This window comes from Triticum urartu, chromosome 6A (assembly GCF_056163025.1).
Source record: "Triticum urartu cultivar PI428250 chromosome 6A, HENAU_Tu73, whole genome shotgun sequence".
NCBI classification, from domain to species: domain Eukaryota; kingdom Viridiplantae; phylum Streptophyta; class Magnoliopsida; order Poales; family Poaceae; genus Triticum; species Triticum urartu.
The window spans coordinates 467,955,780-467,977,756 of record NC_141878.1 but is presented as its reverse complement, the minus strand read 5'-3'; the positions used below and the strand labels follow the sequence as shown (position 1 = coordinate 467,977,756).

The window sequence follows — 21,977 nt, the reverse complement described above, 5'->3', positions numbered from 1 at the left end:
AATGAATGCTGATGGCTCGTACTGGAAACCTGAGCAGTACCCCAAAACCATGTGGGTTGCTGCAAAGGAACCTTCAGCAGATCCATCCAATCTATCTGGCTTCACTTGTGCTAACCCCATTATCATTGATGAATCCTTTGATGCAAACTATATACTGTTTAAAAATCAGAATGGTGAAGTGTTTGCCAGGTACATTGGTACTAACTACAGGAATGGACCGCCTATGAAGAAGATCTGGGTTCCGAAAAGGTGTCTGGAGAATCTTCCTGTGAATGTCATCATGACACCTCACGTGAAGAAGACAAACCTCAGACCAAAGGCTTCATACAGACAGAGGACAAATCTGAGTCGCACTAACGCAAATGCTTCGCAGGGAAACCATACTCAGGCATATGAATATGAGAGCGGTTCATCAAACCGCCATGTTCATAAGACCAAGAACTATTCTGCTTATTCTTATGAGTACTATTGTCCGCCTGCAAGACTGTTTGCTAGGGCTCCAAAGCCAAAATTCTCAGATGCTGCACTTACACTTATTGCTTCTAAGCCACCCTTGAAGATGTGGGTGGCTAAGAAAGCTTAACTCTCTTTTGCAGGGAAAGGTCTCCAGCAGAAAACCAAAATCGTCTGACGCTATTGCTGGAGACCTTAAACATCTTGTAGGGCGCAAGATCAAATGCCCGAATGGTCTTACTATGTACTTCGTTCCTGAATCGCTTGCTACTCTCCCTATTAGTCCTAATCTGGATCTAAGCTTTCATAACCCATTGGTTCGTCAAATGTTTTTGCTTCACAATGCTCTTGGTGAAGCCTATCCCCCTAATTGCACTGTAGGGTACGACACCAATGTCTTCAGAATGGATTATTGATAGTGGGTGTACAAATCACATGACTGGCAAAAGAAGCCTTCTTATGGACTCAACCTTACGTCCATCCGACAAAATCCACATCACATTTGCTGACACTGGTAAAAGTAAGGTATTGGGTCTAGGTAGAGTTGCAATCTCAAGGGATCAACACATGGATAAAGTCATGCTTGTTGAATCCCTTGGCTTCAACTTAATGTCTGTCTCAATGCTTTGCGATTTGAACATGATCATAATATTTGGAAAATATCGTTGCCTTGTACTAATGGAATCTGACAAGTCTCTAGTATTTGAAGGGTATCGAAAAGATGATTTGTACGTGGTAGATTTCTCAGCGGGACCACAGCTAGCTGTATGTCTTCTAGCAAAAGCTTCAGAATGCTGGCTCTGGCATCGGAGGCTAGGGCATGCTGGCATGAGGAACCTCCACACCCTTGCAAAGAAGAAGCATGTCATAGGCATCGAGGGCGTCAAGTTCAAGAAAGATCACTTATGCGGTGCCTGTGAAGCAGGGAAGATGACGAGGGCCAAACATCCCTCGAAGACAATCATGACCACTACTCGACCCTTCGAACTGCTTCACATGGATCTTTTCGGTCCCACTCATTACTCAACTTCACTACTATTGCTTGTCTCTATGGCTTTGTCATTGTTGATGATTATTCTAGATATACTTGGGTGCACATAATCCTTTACAAGACTGAAGTGCAGGCTGTCTTTAGACGCTTCGCCAATCGAGCTATGAACAATTATGGCGCCAAGATAAAGCACATCAGAAGTGACAATGGCACTAAATTCAAGAACACCGGCCTTGATACATATCTTGATACCTTGGGCATCACACATGAATTATCGGCCCCGTACACGCCACAGCAGAATGGCGTCGTCGAACGCAAGAACAGAACACTCATTGAGATGGCCAGAACGATGCTAGATGAATACAAGACTCCAAGAAAATTCTGGCCTGAAGCCATTGATACTGCATGCCATACAACCAATCGTGTTTATCTTCACAAGCTTCTGAACAAGACATCTTATGAGCTCCTTACTGGCAAGAAGCCAAATGTCAGTTACTTCAGAGTATTTGGCGCAAGATGCTGGATCAAGGACCCACATCACACCTCAAAGTTTGCACCAAAAGCACATGAGGGTTTTATGCTTGGATATGGAAAGGATTCGCACTCCTACAGAGTCTTCAATCTCTTTCATTACAAAGTGGTTGAAACAGTGGATGTGCGGTTCGATGAGACCAACGGTTCACAAAGAGAGCAACTGCCAAATGTGCTAGATGAAGTTCCATCCAGTGAATCAATCAAGCTAATGGGAACTGGAGAAATTATACCTTATGAATCTCATCCTGAAGAAGAACTTATCATCTCAGCACCTGATCAACATGAAGACAATGCTCAGTCTGAAGACATTCCTTCTAACAACGACAATGATCAGCAAGAGCAAAATCTTCGCCCTGTACATCCTCGCGTTGCCAATGAAGTGCAGATTGAAAGAATAATTGATAGCATCAATGCTCCTGGTCCACTCACTCGTTCAAGGGCAACTCAGCTAGCAAATTTCTGTGGGCACTTCGCATTCGTCTCAATAACAGAACCCAAGAAAGTTGAAGAAGCCTTCATGGAACCTGAATGGATTCAAGCTATGCAAGAAGAGCTTCAACAGTTTGAGCTGAATAATGTATGGGAACTGGTTAAGCGTCCTAATCCACGAAAGCACAATATAATAGGCACAAAATGGATATACCGCAACAAGCAAGATGAGCATGGTCAAGTTGTCAGAAACAAAGCTCGTCTCGTTGCTCAAGGATATACTCAAGTGGAAGGCATTGACTTCGATGAAACATTTGCTCCTGTGGCTAGACTTGAAGCCATACACATACTGCTGGCCTATGCAAATCATCACAACATACTTCTATATCAAATGGATGTGAAGAGTGCTTTTCTCAATGGCAAGATTCAAGAAGAAGTGTATGTTACACAACCGCCTGGCTTTGAAGATCCAAAACATCCTGACATGGTATACAAGCTCAACAAGGCACTGTATGGCCTCAAACAAGCCCCTCGGGCCTGGTATGACACACTCAAATACTTCCTGAAGAGCAAAGGCTTCATACCTGGTTCCCTAGACCCCACTCTCTTCACGAAGACATATGATGGTGAACTGTTTGTGTGCCAAATATATGTGGATGACATTATCTTCGGCTGCACCAATCAGAAGTACAGTGAAGAGTTTGGATATATGATGCAAGAGCAATATCAGATGTCCATGATGGGGGAGCTGAAGTTCTTCCTCGGTCTTCAAATACGACAACAACGCAACGGCATCTTCATATCTCAAGAGAAGTATCTCAAAGATTGCCTGAAGAAGTTTGGTATGCAAGACTGCAAAGGCTTCACAACACCAATGCCAGCCAAACATCATCTGGGTCCCGAAGACAATGGTAAAGAGTTCGATCAAAAGGTATACCGCTCCATGATTGGTTCTTTACTTTATCTATGTGCATCTAGGCCAGATATTATGCTTAGTGTTTGCATGTGTGCTCGATTTCAAGCGGCACCAAAGGAGTCGCATCACTTAGCTGTGAAGAGAATTCTTCGATATTTGGCTCACACCCCAACTCTAGGATTATGGTATCCAAAGGGCTCAGAGTTTGATCTGGTTGGATTCTCGGATGCTGAATATGCTGGTGATAAAGTTGATCGCAAGTCTACATCAGGCACATGTCACTTTATGGGATGATCACTTATATGTTGGTCTTCAAAGAAGCAGAACTGTGTATCTCTCTCCACTGCTGAATCCGAATACATTGCTGCTGGATCTTGCTGCGCTCAGCTTCTGTGGATGAAGCAAACACTCAAGGACTATGGCATTCATCTGAAGCAAGTGCCACTTTACTGCAACAACGAAAGCGCCATCAAGATTGCCAACAACCCAGTTCAGCACTCGAAAACAAAGCACATTGAAATTCGTCATCACTTTCTCAGAGATCACGTTGTGAAGGAAGATGTTGATATCATACACGTCAACACTGAAGAGCAATTGGCAGATATCTTCACCAAGCCCTTGGATGAGAAGATATTTTGCAAGTTACGGTGTGAGCTAAATATCCTGGAATCCTCAAATGTCCTGTGATCAGGCACACATCCCAACCCTTATGCCTATTGATGACTTAGATGTGCAACACACGAAGTAAAGTATATCTTCAATCAATGAAGACATACATTCTAAGTGTGAATACATTAATGTGGAATTTGACTTCGGAGCGCCACGATAATTGTGCGCCGTGTCTGGGTCTAATACTTCCTATACGGTGGGTAACGCCACCACCAAACGTTCTATTTTGAAGTGTTTCACTCATGGCGTTATATTTGATATGTCTTCACATTTGTTTTGGCTTCGATCTCAACATATCTTCATGATTATCTTCACTATGTTGATTATATAGATATACATATCTACTAGTGTTCTGTCCTCTACAGCATTCACTTATAGCTATGTATTCTTGTTGAATCTTTTGAACTAAGTGAATGTGATCGGACCCTAACCTCTCTATGCTTTCTATCTCAAATTCTATCTCTCCAAATCATATGCATTCTATTGAAACTGTCGAGTGTCTTCTCTGCATCCTTGTCAGCAGAAGATACAGAGACAACCATTAAGTCGTTTTTAAATGCTCATTCCTCCACATGACACCCGGAGAAGTAGGAATGACCACCCGACAATCCAGGCGTGCGTGGGACGTGGAACAAACCCCAAAATTTCGCATAATGGCCACGTGTTCCTCATATGCGAATCGCCAGGGGCACCTGTGTAATAGCGCAGTGCCGCCCATGTACCTATAAATACACACTTCACAGCGGTCATTATCTCTTCTTCCACTCTCGCACGAACCCTAGCGCCACCGCTAGCCCTCGACGACGCCGGCGACGAAGCGCTTCGCTGCCGCAACCTCTCCGACGCCGTCTTCACGCCGACCGCGGACATCGTCCTCTCCGCCGTCGCCGTAGGTGTCCTCCGTCGCCAAGTTAGGGCACGGAAGATCGAACTGCTCGGCCTCATCTTCCACTCCGTCTAGCAGTTCTTAGTGTGGTAAATAAAACTTCCTTTTTACAGCACCGTTGATCCTATGGATTTGTCACTTTCTACCACAAGCAGTTTCTATTCACACAAGTTAGATCTCTCTCATACTGCATCTCATAACATGCCTAGTATATTCACTTGTGCTTTACAAAGTAGTTAGATTCCTCACTTGTACTGATCTGTGGATTTGTACAAATCTGGAACCAACTCCTTATCTATGAGTGAATGTCTTCGCACGATGAGTCAATGTCTTCTAAACTGATTTATCTTCAAAATCTTCTGAGAATGCATATGACCTCTTCCCCTTCCCTCGCACCTTAATGCTGTCACAGGTACATGTCCGTGGGAGAATCCTTTGGTTCTCATAGTCTGCGTTCATTTGCAGAATTCTTACAGCATCACATAAATTCTCCTGAAGCCAGTTCCTGTTGGTCCAGCAAGCAAAAACCTTTGAAGCCTTTCAAGTTAAAATTTATGGCTTCAGAGAAAACAACAAGGAAGGGTGGCAGAAAGCGTCGTGGAGAAATATCCAGAGATCTGCCAGATGACCTCTCAGAACTGTACAAGACAGATCCTGAAGAGGATTATAATCAGCGCAAGGCCCGAATCCAATGGATTCGAAGATATTGGGCAGAACAATGGTTCAAATACCGATTTGTAACCCAGGAATATGCTGAGAAAAACGCCATCAAGAGACCGTGGGGAGACATCCTATACAAGAATCTTCTACCCAGGTCCAGAGATGAAGCCATTGAACAAGGCTTCTATCCATGCATGGTCCGTGGGACACAGCCTGCCGATGCACACCCATCGTCACTACTATGGTGTCGTGACGACAATCTATTCAAGCGCAACTTCCAGTTTGCCCAGAACTCAGCGAAGCAAAACAAGAAGACTTTGGGACTAGACTTCAACCCTGGTCCCTCAGCACCAAGGGCAGATGGCACACGAGATGCAGAACCCAATGTCATCGGTCCTTTCTACAACCTTGAAGGCCTCATCACCCATATCTTGGTTCAAGGGACTGCAGTGAATGAGCCTGCAGCTGACGCTGAATCAGATGAAGCGCCTGCAGTGCCGAAGCCAAAGCAGTTGAAGAAGTCTAAAGCTTCAAAGCCTGCCCCTTCACCAAAAATAGCACGGGCGAAGCCACTGGCAACTGCACCTCCTGAAGACAGTGTGCAGTCCGAAGATTTATCTCGCATCTCCAAGCCCCAGAAGGTCAAGATGCCTCTGCCACACACAGGCCAAGAGCTAACAGCTGTTGCCATTCTGCGCAATGATGACATTGATCTGTCAAGTGATGAAGATCTTGCAGATGACGCTCTTGAGCAACTCATCAAGAGCAAAGAAGAAGCAGAAATCTTCAATGATCTGCCTCTCTTTGATGTGACAATCATCCACAACTTCATTGATGAGTGGTTTGACACGCCCAACATCAGCTTCGAAGATCTGCAGCTACCCATTGGCCTCAGTGTCGCCTTCCAAGGCGCCATTGCTTCAGAGCTAGCTGTTGCCCAGCGCATTGTTGAACTAAAGCAAAAGATTGACTATGAAAAGGCTCAGTTCAAGAAGCATATGGTCAAACTCAGCGTGCAAGAAGTGAAGAACTTCAAGAGTATGATGCACGAGCTCAAGGAAGCCTTTGTAAAGAAACGTGCAGAAGCTCAGGGTTCACGTGAGCGCATGAAGGTTCTGGCTGACAGATGTGTGCAGGCCTATAATGAGGCTGAGAAGCGCAAGGCCCTTGGGCGTCCTGGCATCGACCCCAGGATGGCCACAAAGAAGAAGAAGAAGCCTGCTACGGCTGAACCCGACGCACCAAGGCAGGAAGCAATTCCGATTGTCTTCCCAACTAGAATGACTGGCTCGAAGCCAAAAAGCCGGTCAACCGCTTCAGAGCTCAAGAAGACAATGACTGCTGAGGCTGAAGCCAAGAAAAGGAAACATCCTGAAGCCTCTCCTACTGCCCCCTCCAAGAAGAAGAGGAAGACCAAGAAAGATCGGGCTGCTCCCAGAGAGCCTTTGATAGTTGAACCTATTTCTATGGTCTATCCTAAAGCTGAACGCCAACTAACAATCCATGAGCCTACTTCCACTGAGGCTCATAAAGCTAAAGACTTTCCAGCAGCTGATCCCATCGCTGCTGAAGACATTGGTCAACATGACCATGTAGAAGATGGTGCAGTCCTTCCTCAGAAAAGCGAACTCATCAGCATTGGTCGTCCACTGACGCCAATTGCACAGGATGCTTCATGGGCGGATCGCCCACAAGAGGAAGAAGACTATGAGGCCCAGCCCACTCCAACTCCACAGGCGTCGCCCGTGTTGCGCAGGCTTCGCAAAGGTCCAAGGCCTCAAGTCTCTGCTGAAGACAATCCGGCTACATCAACCGCGGAAGAAGAAGTCCCACAAGTTGCCACTCCCTTGTCCCACCAAGAAGCAGTTCTCAAGGAGAACATGCTTGTGACCGACCCTCCAGCTCGTCAAGTGGAGGATAAAAATCTTGAGGCTGCCACAACCACCAATGAAGCTAATGTGGAGCCCTCCCCAACAAAAGCATCAGAGGACAGCGAAGCCACTGATCCCGCCACTTCTGTTCCTGAGTCTGCTGCCGGTCCCCAGTTCGACTATCATGTTGAGCACAGGCCTCAGGTACAGAAGCCAATCTCAAGATTGCCAAGGTTCCCAGGTCCTGCATCAGCACCTGGCTCCTTCAATATCAATGGCTTCAGAGCAGACAACACATTCTTCGATAGCTCCAGGAACCCCTACTCAAAGGAAAGGATATCATCTGATCGGTTCTGGAGCTATCCGCAGCGAAGCTATTACTCATGCATTCTTTACAACCAAGGTCGCATCTTCCCACACAAGCGCCTTGACATTGAAGCTATAGCTGGTCTGCCCTGTCTGGAAGAAGCTTTGGATTGCTTCAAGGAAGTTGGACTGCTGCCATTCGTTACTGACCAAGAGCATTGGAATGAAGAGTTGCTGCTCCAATTCTATGCCACACTCCACATCCGCGGGTATAGCAGAGATCCGAAGACTTGGGTCCTGGAGTGGATGATTGGAAACGTTCATCACGAAGCCCAAGCCTTTGACATCATTGAGCTCACTGGCTTGCCCACTCCTGGCGATCTCTACGAGCATGGCTGTGAGCTGCATAGTGAAGCTATTGAGAGCATCTTTCAGAGGCTTGAACCTGATATGAGTCAGATGCTTAGCATGATGAAGCCATTGCCCCAAGATGCTGCTTATCCCACGGAGTTCTTCGTTGAAGACCTTGAGTATCTGCCAAGAACCATCTATCACATCATCAGGCAAACTCTCCGGCCCATCAAAGGGCACTCTCCAAATGCCAAGATTGAGGGTGCAATGAAGACTTTGGTCTTCAATATTCTTCATGGAAAATGCTTCAATGCACAGGACTTCTTCATTCGCCAACTTGCTGCATCAGGCTCTGATCTGTTTGGCTTGAAGTTCTACGCCCCATGGGTAATGCGGCTAATCAAACTTCACTCCGATATCTCATATCAGCCATCTGCTCGCAATCATCGGATTTTTCTGCCTGATGTGGATATCTCTACTGAAGCCATCTATCCTGAGCCTGCCAAGGAACCTCTAAGTCTTCATAATGCAAAGCATCAGAGTTTCTCTCAGAACATTGAAGGAGTTGAAGCAGTCACTCGGGTGTATCCTTTGGCTGGCACTACACGTGCACCACACCCTGCTTCCACTGAAGCCACTGATAGTACAACTGCTCCAAGACCCAAGAAGCGCACTCGTGTTCTCAACGACCGAGAGCTTCTTGTGGCTCTTCATCAGAAACAGGATAGGCATCATGACTGGCTGAAGCATCAGATGAAAAGCCTCTTGGTGGATGTTAATCGCATTCGCAATCTTGCCACCAAGAATGCTTTCGTTGCCCATGAAACCTATCGCCGCACATGGAAAGGGCTAACGATGATGTGTTCTGAAGATGATCTTCAAGAGGATGGCTTCACTGAGCGATTCAAGTTTGACTCCACACCTCCTCGAAGGGTTGTGCTGCTAGGAACTCCATCCCTTGAAGACTCTGAGTTCTCTTCCTCTGCTGCAACAGTGACTGCCAGAGTTATCGAGGATGAAGACGATGCTACTTCATCGCCACCTCCTTCAGCACGCTTCAACTCTGCTCCAAGCTCTTCAGCACCGCCAAACACCACCAACGACCCTGCTACTTCACCTACTCCTCATGGGAACGAGTAGATGCTCTATGTCTTCAAACCTTTTTGGTCCTCACTGACAAAAGGGAGAGAAGCATATGAGGTTGATAGTCTTCAAGCGGGTTCATATGGGCGGGTGCTTTATATTTTGCTTCGTGCTTACAACTCTCATTTTGCTACATTTGGTTCTTTGAGTTGTAACATTTAAACTCGATGGTCGTCTGCTACTTATCCGCCACCTTGTTTTGCGATGATAAATTCCGCATGTGCGACGATAAATTCCGCACTTAGATCATTCTGCAGACGTCCATTTTCCATTATGCATGTCATTATCTTCATATACTTTCACATGCATAGTGGATTGTCATCATAAGTTGAAGTGGATCTCCACAAGTACAACCTGCCATGTGCATTTGCATTCCAGAAGCAAATTACTTATATGCACATCTTCAGGGGGAGCCCTTGCAACTTATGAAGACAATTCCTTATCCTTTACAATTTCACAGATTATATTTCCCGTTGAAAACTTCAACTAGTTTGTCATCAATCACTAAAAAGGGGGAGATTGTAAGTGCATCTAGTGCCACCCCTAGTTGGTTTTGGAGTATTGACGACAAACCTAGTTGAGGGACTAATGTGTTTGTGAGAATTGCAGGATAACACAGGTAGAAGTCCCTCATTGATTTGGTTTTCCTAACAGAGATGACCCCTAAAAATGTATGAAGACATTGAAGTCAAAGGTGGTATATGAAGATATTCACATTGAAGACTATGACAAGAGAAGCCACCACATGAAGCCTATGGAGCTCGAAGACTTAGATCCTTCGTAGTTCTTTCTCTTTTGTGTTGAGTCATAGGAACCACCGTACTGTTAAGTGGGGTCCAAGAGAACCAGTCAGAATGACTGAAGTGATGCTTAAACAAAACCTATGTCTTTGAGTGAAGACTATGAGAGCGAATCTTGTCCAGAGTCGGACAAGTCAGCTTTGCTTGCAGCCCAAGTAAAGTTGCCGTGTGAGTTTCATATTTGACCGTTGGAACACGTGTCAGTTCCTTAGTGACCCAGGGTCATTTCAGACAAATCAGGTCGGGTTGCCAAGTGGCTATAAATAGCCCACCCCCTACAACCATAAACGGTTGGCTGCTCAGATTCAGAGTACGGCTTTTGTCGTTTGAGAGCAACCCACCTCGAAGCCTTTGAGAGAGAATTCCTTGCGAGGATAAAGCCCTAACCACCCAGAGCCAAAGAGAATTAGGCATCACTTAAGTCTTCTTGTCTGTGTGATCTGAAGACTTATTACACTTGAGGACTGTGCATCCTCCAGCCGGTTAGGCGTCGCGTTCTGAGCATCCAAGAGACATTGTGGATTGCTGGTGAACGAAGTCTGTGAAGGTTTGGGAGTCTACCTTGAAGACTTACCAGAGTGATTGGGCGAGGTCTATGTGACCTTAGCTCAAGGGGAATACGGTGAGGACTGGGTGTCCTGAGCTGCGTGTTCAGGACTGGGTGTCCGGGACTGTGTGTCCTGAGATTTAAATACCTAGCCGCCCCAACCAGACGTACAGTTGTCACAGCAACTGGAACTAGTCCAACAAATCATTGTCTTCAACGAGTCACTGATTTCATCTTCCCTTCCCTTTACTTACTGTTACTCCTTGTGAAGTCATTGTATGTTTGCACTATCTTTTGTCTTCACTGAGTGACTGCGTGTTCTGTCTGGCTTCACAATATCTTCCTACCTGATCCTTACTACATTGGTGCTATTAGTCATTGTGCCTTCACTCTATTGAATACTTGACTATGACTTGCCTAGTGTAGTCTACCTTCCGCTGCAGGGTATTAGGTTTATTTCTATCGGTTGTCTTCATAACTCTCATGTTTTGAAGACTTTCATAAAAATCACCTATTCAACCCCCCCCCTCTAGTCGATATAACGCACTTTCACTAAGGTATTGTTTATTCTATATTATGAACAAATATGCTTTTCTGATGTGAGGCACTATAATTGAGATGTTTGTTAAGGATATACGTTTAAAAACACGGAGATTTAAAAAAAGTATGCATGTAATTATATGAAATCATAATCTAATGCCACCAAACTAACATTTTTCGGTAACATAGTATCACATTATATTGCTCAAAGTTCAGTAATGATGATGCAACCATGCATGAACAATTACCCAAATCATATGTTTGTTGGTTTCATTTGAAAAGGTTGTACAGCTTCCAACCTTTCATGACGTATTATATAGCTTGCAAAAACGTCCTACATTGTGGGCGGAAGGAGTATGTGGCAATGCATTTTAAGATTCAAACTACGTAATAGTATAATTTTATGCGACATCTTTTAGTAAATGGATGACACGTATAAAATGTGCTTGTACACTCCTCTAACTTTGACTATTAATATATAGAAAAGTTTTCAAAATGGTCTTGTGATAATACATAGTAACATAGAGTTTTTATGGAAACGGTTTCATAATCTTTTTATAATGCTTTATGAATATGTATGTTCTTACATCAAATATCAAAGCAAAGTATTGTTGCCTTTGTATGATGAAAATGAATTTCAATATTTTACTCGAAAGATGATATAGTTTTCATATCGTAGTAACTGATTAGCATTTTATAGAGCTTGTCCAAATAATGTATATAATTCATAATTTTGCATATGATTATATTCCCAAAAATATTTAATATACCTAGGTGTCTCAAGAAAGGGTTAGTTCCAGAAATCCATGTTGACTAATGACCTAGAAATTTGATTATTAAGTAGTACGCAAAAGAGCAGAAGATACAGGCCTTGGTAACAATGTGGAGTTACAAAATGAATACCTTCCGGACACTTGATAAAAACACACCATGATGATGAAGAATCTGGCAACATCGTTGACCTTTGGTAACATAAAAAAATAAGAATAACTGGACCGGTTAGAATATATATATATATATATATATATATATATATATATATATATATATATATAGGAAACTGGTTGTGTACTCCTGGGAGTACGTACTCCCGCTTCTCATATACCACATAGATAAATCTTTTATACCACTTTATTATTTTTAATATACTTCATTAGTAATTATTAGATACCTCAAAATGAGTTCCATGAAAAAATTCATGTGAGCCTACGTATTTTTAAATGTTTACATATATACTGATGTATTTGTACGTGAAAAAGGTATATTACAAAAAGTACATCGCAGATAATATTTTTTAACAAAACTCGTATTGGGGTATCTTAGAATATTTAATAAAGTATATTGAGAATAATAAAGAGGTATAATTAGTGCGTATATGAGGTATATTGAGAATAGGAGTACATACTCCCAGGAGTACAGAAAAGGAGTCCTATATATATATATATATATATATATATATATATATATATATATATATATATATATATATATATATATATATATATATATATATAGACACACACGATTAACATAGCATCCATATATTAAATCGACGGATTCCTTTGAACTATAATAATTCATTAAACGATGAAAGTGAAATAATATGGTAGTTTCAATTGTTGGGAAGTATATATTTGCAATGCAAAAGAACAATCATAATAGTGTTCTTTCGAAGTTGCAAAGAATAAATATTGCTGTTGTTGTGGGAAAGGTTCCATCGAGCCAAGACAAAAGGGATATATTTAGAAATCTCAGAATGAGTAGCCATACAACATGATACCGACAATAGGAAAATTGTGTCAACTGCTCATCCACATGTAAGAAAACAAAGGACATAGGACCAATGTAGTTTTTGAATGATTATCTTCTGTCAAAGAGGGCCAGGAGTGGAATTAGGTTGAGAATGGTATTCTCACAACATTATAGTTCTACATCAAGCTTCCTATGCAGAGGAAGATCCTACAATAGCAATGTGCTCATGCCTACCATCTCAAAATGGCTAAATTATCAAACCTACCTTAAAATAGTATCAACCATGTTATTCCCCATGAAATTAAGAAGCGCATAAGAGTTTAAAATGATTCATGTGATTTAAGATCAAAAGCAAGGCACCCACTGCCATGCAGATATCATGCAAAAAACTTCAGGAATAAAACGCCAGTCACTGGCGCGGGATGGATCGTTCCTCGTAGACATTTACTTTCCACTTTCCATTGATAGCACGCTCGCAGCCTTGGCAAAGATTGATTGATTACCAGTTTTAGCAGAGCGTAAGGATGGTCGGAGACGCCCTCAACGTGATAGCAACTTGCACTATCGGTGCTGTACTTGGCAGTGTTGTGGATAATGTCATCTAGCCACGCATTGATCTTCCTAGAGAGGATGTAATCTGCGTGCTAAAGTTATGGAAGAACTTGGCGGCAGCCAAAAACCAGTCGTGGCTAACGACATCCACGTGCATCTAGTAGGTGAGCACACGGACCAACTGGTTGGCTTCAATCCAGCTGCGTAGGTCCGTCTTGGGCACCAGCTCATGCAGTCACATGAATCCCACAACTTTTACCATTGCCTTAGTTTGTGATTACTCATTGTTTAATCACAAGCCGTACAGTCAATTTTTATATGGTTAGACAACCAATCTCTAGATCTCAATACTTATAGCATGATGAATCTCGCCAATCCATCAATCTACTTTCCAGCTAATAACTAATTAGGATTTATCTTTGTAGCATGGAATTAGTCTTTCATGGCAATTAAGCTCAAAAAAATTGGACCAAGCCCAAGAATTGTCCTTCATCCTCTATCTTTCTCTGCTCCTATCGGCTGCTGCCTTGGTCTCTGCCAATTGGATGTATGTCCATCTCTCTTCTGATTAAATTATCCTTGAAGCAATCATGTCGTGAGCTGCTCCTGTCTGTATCTTCTTCTACCCTTCAGGTATCTCTCTTTGTGTAATTAGTGGATAGATCACACGCACGAGCGACATAAAAACGTAAGGAGTGTTGCATACACGCAACAGCAGATTGGTCTCTGCAGCGGCAACAACGCCCCGTGAAGTGGAGCTCACTGAGGTAGAACTTGGTGGCCGCGGTGATGAACTCTGGAGCTGCGACCAGCAGCAGCTTCTGGTGGTGGGCTGCAGCGATCAGGCTGGTGGAAGGCCGACCACCTGTTGACGGCCGACCATATCTCGACACACCTTTTGTTTTCTTGTCTCTGAATTTCTGTTGGATGCATCACATCTAGGTGTTCTTTCGGCCATGCGTAGACCACATGCACGTACATGTTAGCTTGATTAATTCAACCAAGCACATCACAAGTCCATGGAGAGAAAATTACATCCTCATATTCATGTGTTTGGCAGAACAGATCGAAGGAGTACCTGCGTCTCCCAGCCGAGTCGATCCGGCAGTCAGGCTTTAGCTTACGTCCATGCATGTATTATATTTTCATCTCTTGGCAACAGCGATCGGTTCAGCTCCAAAGTAATCAAGCTAGCCTCTGTTGCCGGAAAGCAGTCGGCGTTGTTAAGGTTGGGCCTTCAGCTGGAGAGAGATGATGCATTGTTTTCCATGGGAGATGACAAAGAAGATTGGTTCAGAACCAGAAGATATGATGGATAATACTTCATGTTATAACTATATGGAGTGTTTTTTAAGGATTAATATTGTTACCAATTTGCTTCACGGGGAGAAGAGGCGTGGTCCTTTAGGACCCATGCGGATAGGTTTTTTTGTGGGGAAAGTTTTTTTTAGGGATTTTTGGCTTGCTGAGAATTTTTGGATTAATCTACACCGTAATAATTCGGTCCCACGTAGATTAACGGCTCTTAATTTCTAATTAACGTGGGAATTTTTAGGAAGTCGGTAATTAGTATAGGTATAGGTATAGATAGATAGATAGATAGATGTTGGGTTAGTGACCGACCTACTATCAATTGCTTTGGTGATGTTCCTGTAGTTGAGGTGAGAGCCACCAACTCGCCATGGACCGAGGTTATCTGACCGAACACCTTGCCATTCGTCACACGCGGTCACCTATATCTAGTGAAAACACATTAATTTTTTATTTATTTTACCTACATGCACACTTAATTATGCTTGCATGCATGTTCAGTAACTGAAGATGTTAGTATTATACAGCGATATTAAATGCAACCAAAAAGAATTTATTCATCTTTAACATAAATTTTGGTACATAAGTCAGTATGACACATGAGATTTAATATTACACTCATATGCAGTGAAGTTATCACCATTTATTCCCCTAAAAAAGATGTATTGTGTTGAACGGAAGATTCAACTCACTTATAGGACGTTCATTTTCATGTCATTCCGAATGAATAACAAATTGACCGAATTGACACTGCACATACAAAATAAATCAAATCAAGAAAAACATGCAAGCAATTTTTATGTTAAAAAGGTGTAAGATAGGGGTACCTGCCATTGCACCCTTGCACTTGAACGTACCTCATAGTCATCTATTTTAAGTAAACATTATCTCGCATCTGAGAAGAAGAATCAAGACGTTGTTTGAGTTAATGAAACATGTTTAGTGTGCATGGTAAAAAAAGGGAAGCAAGCTGTCGTCCACATGTTAGAAGTCAAGTAAGTTAATTACCAGAACTGGACTTTCTATGCAACACTCCCGTCTGCATTTTGCCAGAATAATTAACACAGTATATTTGAAAATCATTCAGATTATCTGGAAGTTAAATCTAAAGATAATAGACCGATCTAGCTAATAGCTGGCTAATTGGCACGATAAGACGACATAGAAGCCCTTCATGGGCAATATGCTGACAAGACAACCATGCACCTGCATGTAATAGCTTGTAATTACGATCTCAGAAGAATGTGTTTAACCGCTGCACACAGCTGAAGCTAAACCAAAGGCACGCCGCCATCTACACGCCGAACAAAACCAGGCAGTCAAGCACAACACCACGTCCACGGGGATCATGACCATGATGTGGCGCCGCAACAACGTGCGCCTCCAGGAGAACTGTCTTGCCCTCCTTCATAGCCCGCTTTCCTCGAGCAGTCCAGCTGTGCTTTCTCATCTTTCTCATCCGCGGACGCAATACTCGCTCCACGCATGAATCATCGCCTAGGAGCACCAATGCGTTTGCAGCGGCGGATGAGCTCGACATCAGCGCAGCGTCCGCGCGAACCGCGAACTGCCGCACGACGCGGGACACGGCTTCATCGCGGAGACGCCTCCTGGGTGTGGCAATGCATGCACCACATACGCACTCCAGGAACCGGACGACCTCAACGCTGCCCGGTGTAGGCTCCTCGAGGACCCTGACATCGAGGTACATGCAGCTGTCGTCGGCTGCAAGGAACATGAACGTGCGCCGAATCGTCATAGGTGTGATGCAGGGATGGTGCCATCGGTGGTGCCCCGGCGCGTGGTTGAGGCAAAGCACCGCCAGCGCACGGGCTGCCGTTGTCGCACTCGTGCTCCGCCACCGCCAACAACGCAGCCCCGTGGTTTGAAAGTTGATGGCGTGGTTTGGATCGAATACAAATTAACTGATGGATTTCCCTGTTCTTCGATTTGTAATAGAAATCTTCTCTGAGTTGTAGATGAATTAGGATTGGATTTTCTTTCTTTGGGAAAAAAGGATGAAGCAAGGGGAAGAGACAGAGGAGGCAGCGCAGGAAGAGCCCAATGTAGGAACATGACCCAGCCGCCAAGTTGGGTTCGTTAGCCCAAACTAAGCCCAATGAACTAATCGTTTTACTTGACCGATGGCACAAATCTGGACGGACGAACATGCTATGCTATTAGTACCATCTCATTTATATTACGATTTTGTCTATACGAATCGTAAAAGCGTATTACAACTGGGCTGAAGCGTATTGTGACGATGAATCCACGGAATCAATCCATGCTTTATTATTAGGGAAATATTATTAAACATGCCCGTGCGTTGCTACGGGCCCAATAAATACGGCTCAAAACCCTCACAATTCAACGTCCTCTATTTCAACAAACAAATAAATTCATCGACAAACAAATGATGGCTGCACCGAATTGGGCTTTTGCATCCGATATCTTCCTACAATAAATTGAAGCGAACTATAAAGAACTCACTTTACTCATTAGTGGTACAAAAAGTTCAGCAACACGGATTCTTTATTAGTGCTCCTAAACCCCTTAATTAGCACATCATTTCTCTGAACACTTGCAAAGTCTGCAGCATCTACAAAAGATTATAAAATGTCTTACTGTCAGTTTAATTAGTAATTAGATGATAAAAATATGACACGACAGTCAGATTTAGTTTACAATCTTATCTTATGGCAGTATTAGTAAGAGAAACCATAATTATGAAATCGAATAAATAGATCACTAAAATAACAAATCTCTGTGACCAAATCAAAATATTCAGAATAACAGAGTGTATGGTTGTGCCTAGCAGGGAGTACTTCATGTTCTGTGATGTCGTATAGTTCTAGTGGCACATTGCATACTGAATGTGAGGTATTTATAGCAAAACAACTTCATATCCAACAATAAAGTAGTAAATTACACCAGATCAATTACAAATGGCTAAGTCTTTCATTAGGGAGGCCGTTGGCGTAATTAGGATAAACTTTGATAGTGCTTGATGTGCAGAACTGAAAAACTAACCACAAGGTGTAAGAGAAGGCATTTCCAGTGAATGGCGCCATGTACAGTTCTTATCCTTTTATCTGATTAGGAAAATCATGCACTGAGGTACATGCAGGAAGAATATGTACCTAGGAAGTGAGGAGCGTGTGGGTGACGGGCGCCCGTGAAGACATGGTGACAAAAAAAGAAACATATATGCTCCCTTGAAAAAAGAACATGTTAGCAGTGCTTGGTGAGATGGCATGTATATAGCTTATATGAAGCACACAAACGGCTCTGCTTTCTTAAGTGTATTCTTTTTTTGTAGGAACCTTTCTAAGCAAAATAATGGTTTACAAATACCTGATGCTCTTCATGTAAGTGTAGACATAAACTCAAATACTACAGGAACGGAACTTTCAAAAGGCAATCATTGGAATTGTGTGAATCAGGCATGTCCCTACTGCAGTATTGAACAACTTTTGTGTCAATCAAAAGGCCATGGACAACACTTCCTGCTTCCGCATCATACATCAATATCCCCATGTGAGGAAAACAAGGTGGCTACCTTAGAATCCTCAGCCTACACACGTTCCTTGTCTAGCATCTGGAATTGCATAAAAAAAATCATAATATTACCATAAAATAGGAGACTAACTTCTTGCGATCGGCATGAAGATACCAACGACACAAGGATTGGCAACACATCACGCTTCTGCATTAGCTCAAATAGCTGGAGCCAAAACCAACAATGAGGGCGTTAGATTGGTGAATGCAATGCTCCTGGGAACAGCAAGAGCGTGAGTAGCTTACCATCTTGAAATAAATCATGAGGGCACCTTGCGTGTTCAAAAAGGCATCGGTTTGAAGAATCCAATGAACCAATCGCCCAAGGTTGCCACATCTGAAAAAATGTCAGATAAGAAAATTCGGTCAGATCACGTGACAAGATCGACAATGATTCCCCATGTAATTTGACGAAAAAGAGACAGCTCGAAGGGGAGAAGGAAAAGGCAAAGGTCGTCACGAGCCTTTAGGAGATGGGCGTTCTTGTGGGACAAGCTCGTGACCACGCCACGCTGCATCTGCGCCCACAGAGCGGAAGCAAAGGGGGACGAGGAACATGTCAACGAGCAACAAGAAATCGAAATCGAAGCTGGCCGAATTGGCGGAGGGAGGCGGGCGGGGGCAGATCTCGTGGCCTGGCGGCTCACCTTGTCCTGCGCGCTGGCCTTGGCCTCGTCCTCTACCGCCGCCGCCTCGCCGTGCTCGTCGTCCTCCAAACATCTTCTCAGATAAAGAAATTGTACCAAGAGGTTTTCCAATTTTCAAGACATCGCAAAACAATCTCCTTGTTCATGGCATTCGTGGCTTTCTAGTTTATATGTTCAAGTCACAAGAAACAGCTCCAAACTGGGCCAAGAACACAATACATTATATGATGCCAAAGCTACCACAGCCCCTATCACAGTGCAAATGAATGAATGGCTTCATGAACTGACCAGCCAGCAGACTTCCGCCGAAAAAACATAATGCAGTTATGCAAATGATTGTAATTTTCCAAAGGAGGTGCGATGCAAACTTACTTTATCAGAGGCGCAATGCAGATTCTGAGGTTAGGAGGAGAGAACTGTAAACAACTTGTGTTGGGCAAAAGGGCAAAAGCTCGAACATGTGTTGTGCATGCTGTCGAGGTTACCGGGCGCGCAGTAGGCGACAGTGTCCGGGTGGTCGCGGTGCGCCCAGAAGGCGGCCACGGCGGCATGTCACCCCTGCGCCACCACGCTCCCCTGCGGCCATGCATCCGCCAGGTTGCGCCGCAGCACCACGTACTGCACCACCACGTCCTCGGCCTCCTTCCTCGCTTCCTCGACGACAGCGGCGGTGGCGGCGGGAGATGGAGCTGCATCCGGCGTGGAGGCCGCCGCGCTCATGCTGGCTGACGGTGCGCCCAGACGGCATGCACCCCTGCGCCACCATGCTCCCCAGCGGCCACGCGTCCGCCAGGTCGCGCCGCAGCACCACATACTGCACCACTACGTCGTCGGCCTGCTTCCTTGCTTCCTCGACGACAGCAGCGGCGGAGGGACTTCGCGTCACCGTGCCGGATCCCTCCTTCTCCCCCGCCCGCTAGATCCCGACGCCGTTGTTCTGCATCGAGCAGACGCGTCGTCCCTGGCCGCTCGAGCTACTGCGTTGACCAGATCCAAAAGCTGCGCCCGAGCGCCGCGACGGGGGCGGCGAGCGGGAAGAGGTGCGGCCGCGGCAGGCGGGTTGAGGTCGGCCGCGGCGGCGAGTGGCGCGGTGGTGGCTGGGGAATTTTGCACAGGCCAGGGTCGAGGCGAGGAGGCAGATGCGTATTTCTTTTTTAGCGAACCGTTTTTCTGGCAGAGTAATGATGGATTTCGGGTTAAGTACATAAAATAGGAGGGACTATTTTGCAAAAAAGTCCGGCAACAGTGAATCCGGAGACTCAATCCATGCTTTATTATTATTAGGAAGAGACTACTACAAGCATGGAAAGTAAACTAGCTAAAAGCTACAACTAATTTTTTTGTTTTTTCTTAAGGTTTTTCAAACACACAAAAAGAAAGCTTAAAAAGAAAATAAACTAGCATGAATATTACAATGAAAAAGTATGAGCACCAACAACTCGCATGAGTGTGTGGACATGAATGTAATGTTGGTGAGAAATACGTACTCCTCCAAGCTTAGGCTTTTGGCCTAAGCTGGTCTATGCCCACGGATCAAAGCTCTCCTTTCCGGTGTACTGATGAGGATCCTCAGGGTGCCACTGGTTAGCGATCTCCTCCGGGTCCCACTGATAAACAGACTGACGATGAGGGTCAAGTGGTGGCTCGGGCTCGGGCTCTGGAGCTGATGTCAGGCTCCGGTAGGCATGAATGGCCTCTGGCAGAACAAGGTACATGCCTGAAAATATGTTGAATAAAGAAGGAGCAGGCAAGGTAATAGTCTCAAAGTAGTCTTTATCAAATATCAATCTATAGTTAAACATCTTCTTCTTATTCTTAACAATAAAATCATGTGCTACCATACTCTTATAATCTACAAAAATGTGAGGCAATAACTTTTCCTCTTTCTCATAATGCCTAATAGGTATGTTAAAGTGTGCAACAAGGCGCGAGGCAAAAATGCCTCCTAAGACGGGACCCTTTGTATGATTCAGATTTAACCATTTAGCAATAATAGCACCTAAACTAAAAGTGGTATCACGAAACAAAGCATGGCGCAAAATAATAATAGCAGGGGCACTAAGATTTCCACAGTTCTCGTGACCAATTAAGCATCTGCTAGCAAATATTACGAAGTAGCGTAGAACAGGAAAATGTATGCTAGTGGTTCTTGCATCGGAAACTTTCCTAGTTTCCCCTACAGCAATCATATCAATAAATCCCTCCACGCCATTACGATATGGTTCCTCTATGCTTCCCTCGAAGGGTATCCTACAAACCCGGCAAAAATCATAAAGTGACATCTCCTTATGCTCATCATAAAAATAAAATTCCACCGAAGGTGGTGAACTCCTAGCATGGAAATGAAAAATTTGCACAAAAATATTAGTGAGTAAAAGATACTGTTCACGCTGGTCGTGGAGGAAGTCGATGAGGCCTGCATTCTCAGCCAAATAATAAAAATCTTCATAAATCCCGGCTTCTCTCAAGAACTCATGACAAGGCCATTCACACGGCCGAACCTCCGCAGTACGCGGGAGATTATATTTGGGCTTCTTATTTTCTTCACTTTGCTTATCCTTCGAGCTTCCGCTCGATGAGCCCCTAATCAATCTCTTCATCTTTTTCTGAAAATTTCTGAATTTTTTTAACTTAAGATAAAAGTGAACCAAACTCAACAAAATTGATACCCACCACTCCTACAAGTGCCTAGAGGCCATATCATGCATTAAAACTACTTTTGACCACATAAATTTGACATGCCAGCTCAAGAATAGGATCACCTAAGTAGCAAAAATTTGGAATAAATAGAGCACTAGAACATAAACTAATTGGACCATTGGAGGAGTCACATATCGAAGAACAATCCCCCAAAGCAGTTTTGTAAATGGAGCTTTGAGCAAGGAGATCGAAAATGTTAGTAAGATGAGCTAGAACTCGGGTTTGAGCTAGTGAATGATTTTTTGGAGGAAGACGAAGTGTGTGGGTGAAAGAATAAGTGGAGGGGGCCCACGTGGGGTCCACGAGGCAGGGGGCGCGCCCCCACCCTTGTCGGCACATGGTGAGGCCCCCTGGTGTGTTC

At 44.0% G+C, this 21,977-nt stretch overlaps 1 long non-coding RNA gene and 1 pseudogene across 3 annotated transcripts; both read right to left on the bottom strand.

Annotated features, from left to right (window-relative positions):
* Positions 1-15,945: 15,945 nt before the first annotated feature.
* LOC147965726 (uncharacterized) lies at positions 15,946-16,882 on the bottom strand (annotated as a pseudogene).
* Positions 16,883-17,071: 189 nt separating this feature from the next.
* Positions 17,072-20,081, bottom strand: LOC125514112 (uncharacterized). Of its 3 annotated transcripts, none has more exons than XR_015608510.1 (4): positions 18,734-20,081; positions 18,516-18,606; positions 17,852-18,435; positions 17,072-17,310 (listed from the first exon to the last, which is right to left on the bottom strand). It is a non-coding gene; the product is annotated as an uncharacterized LOC125514112 (long non-coding RNA). The 3 variants fall into 3 exon arrangements; XR_015608511.1 differs by having other exon boundaries at positions 17,190-18,435; positions 18,734-18,787; positions 18,917-20,081; XR_015608509.1 differs by having other exon boundaries at positions 17,190-18,435.
* Between the last annotated feature and the right edge of the window lie 1,896 nt (positions 20,082-21,977).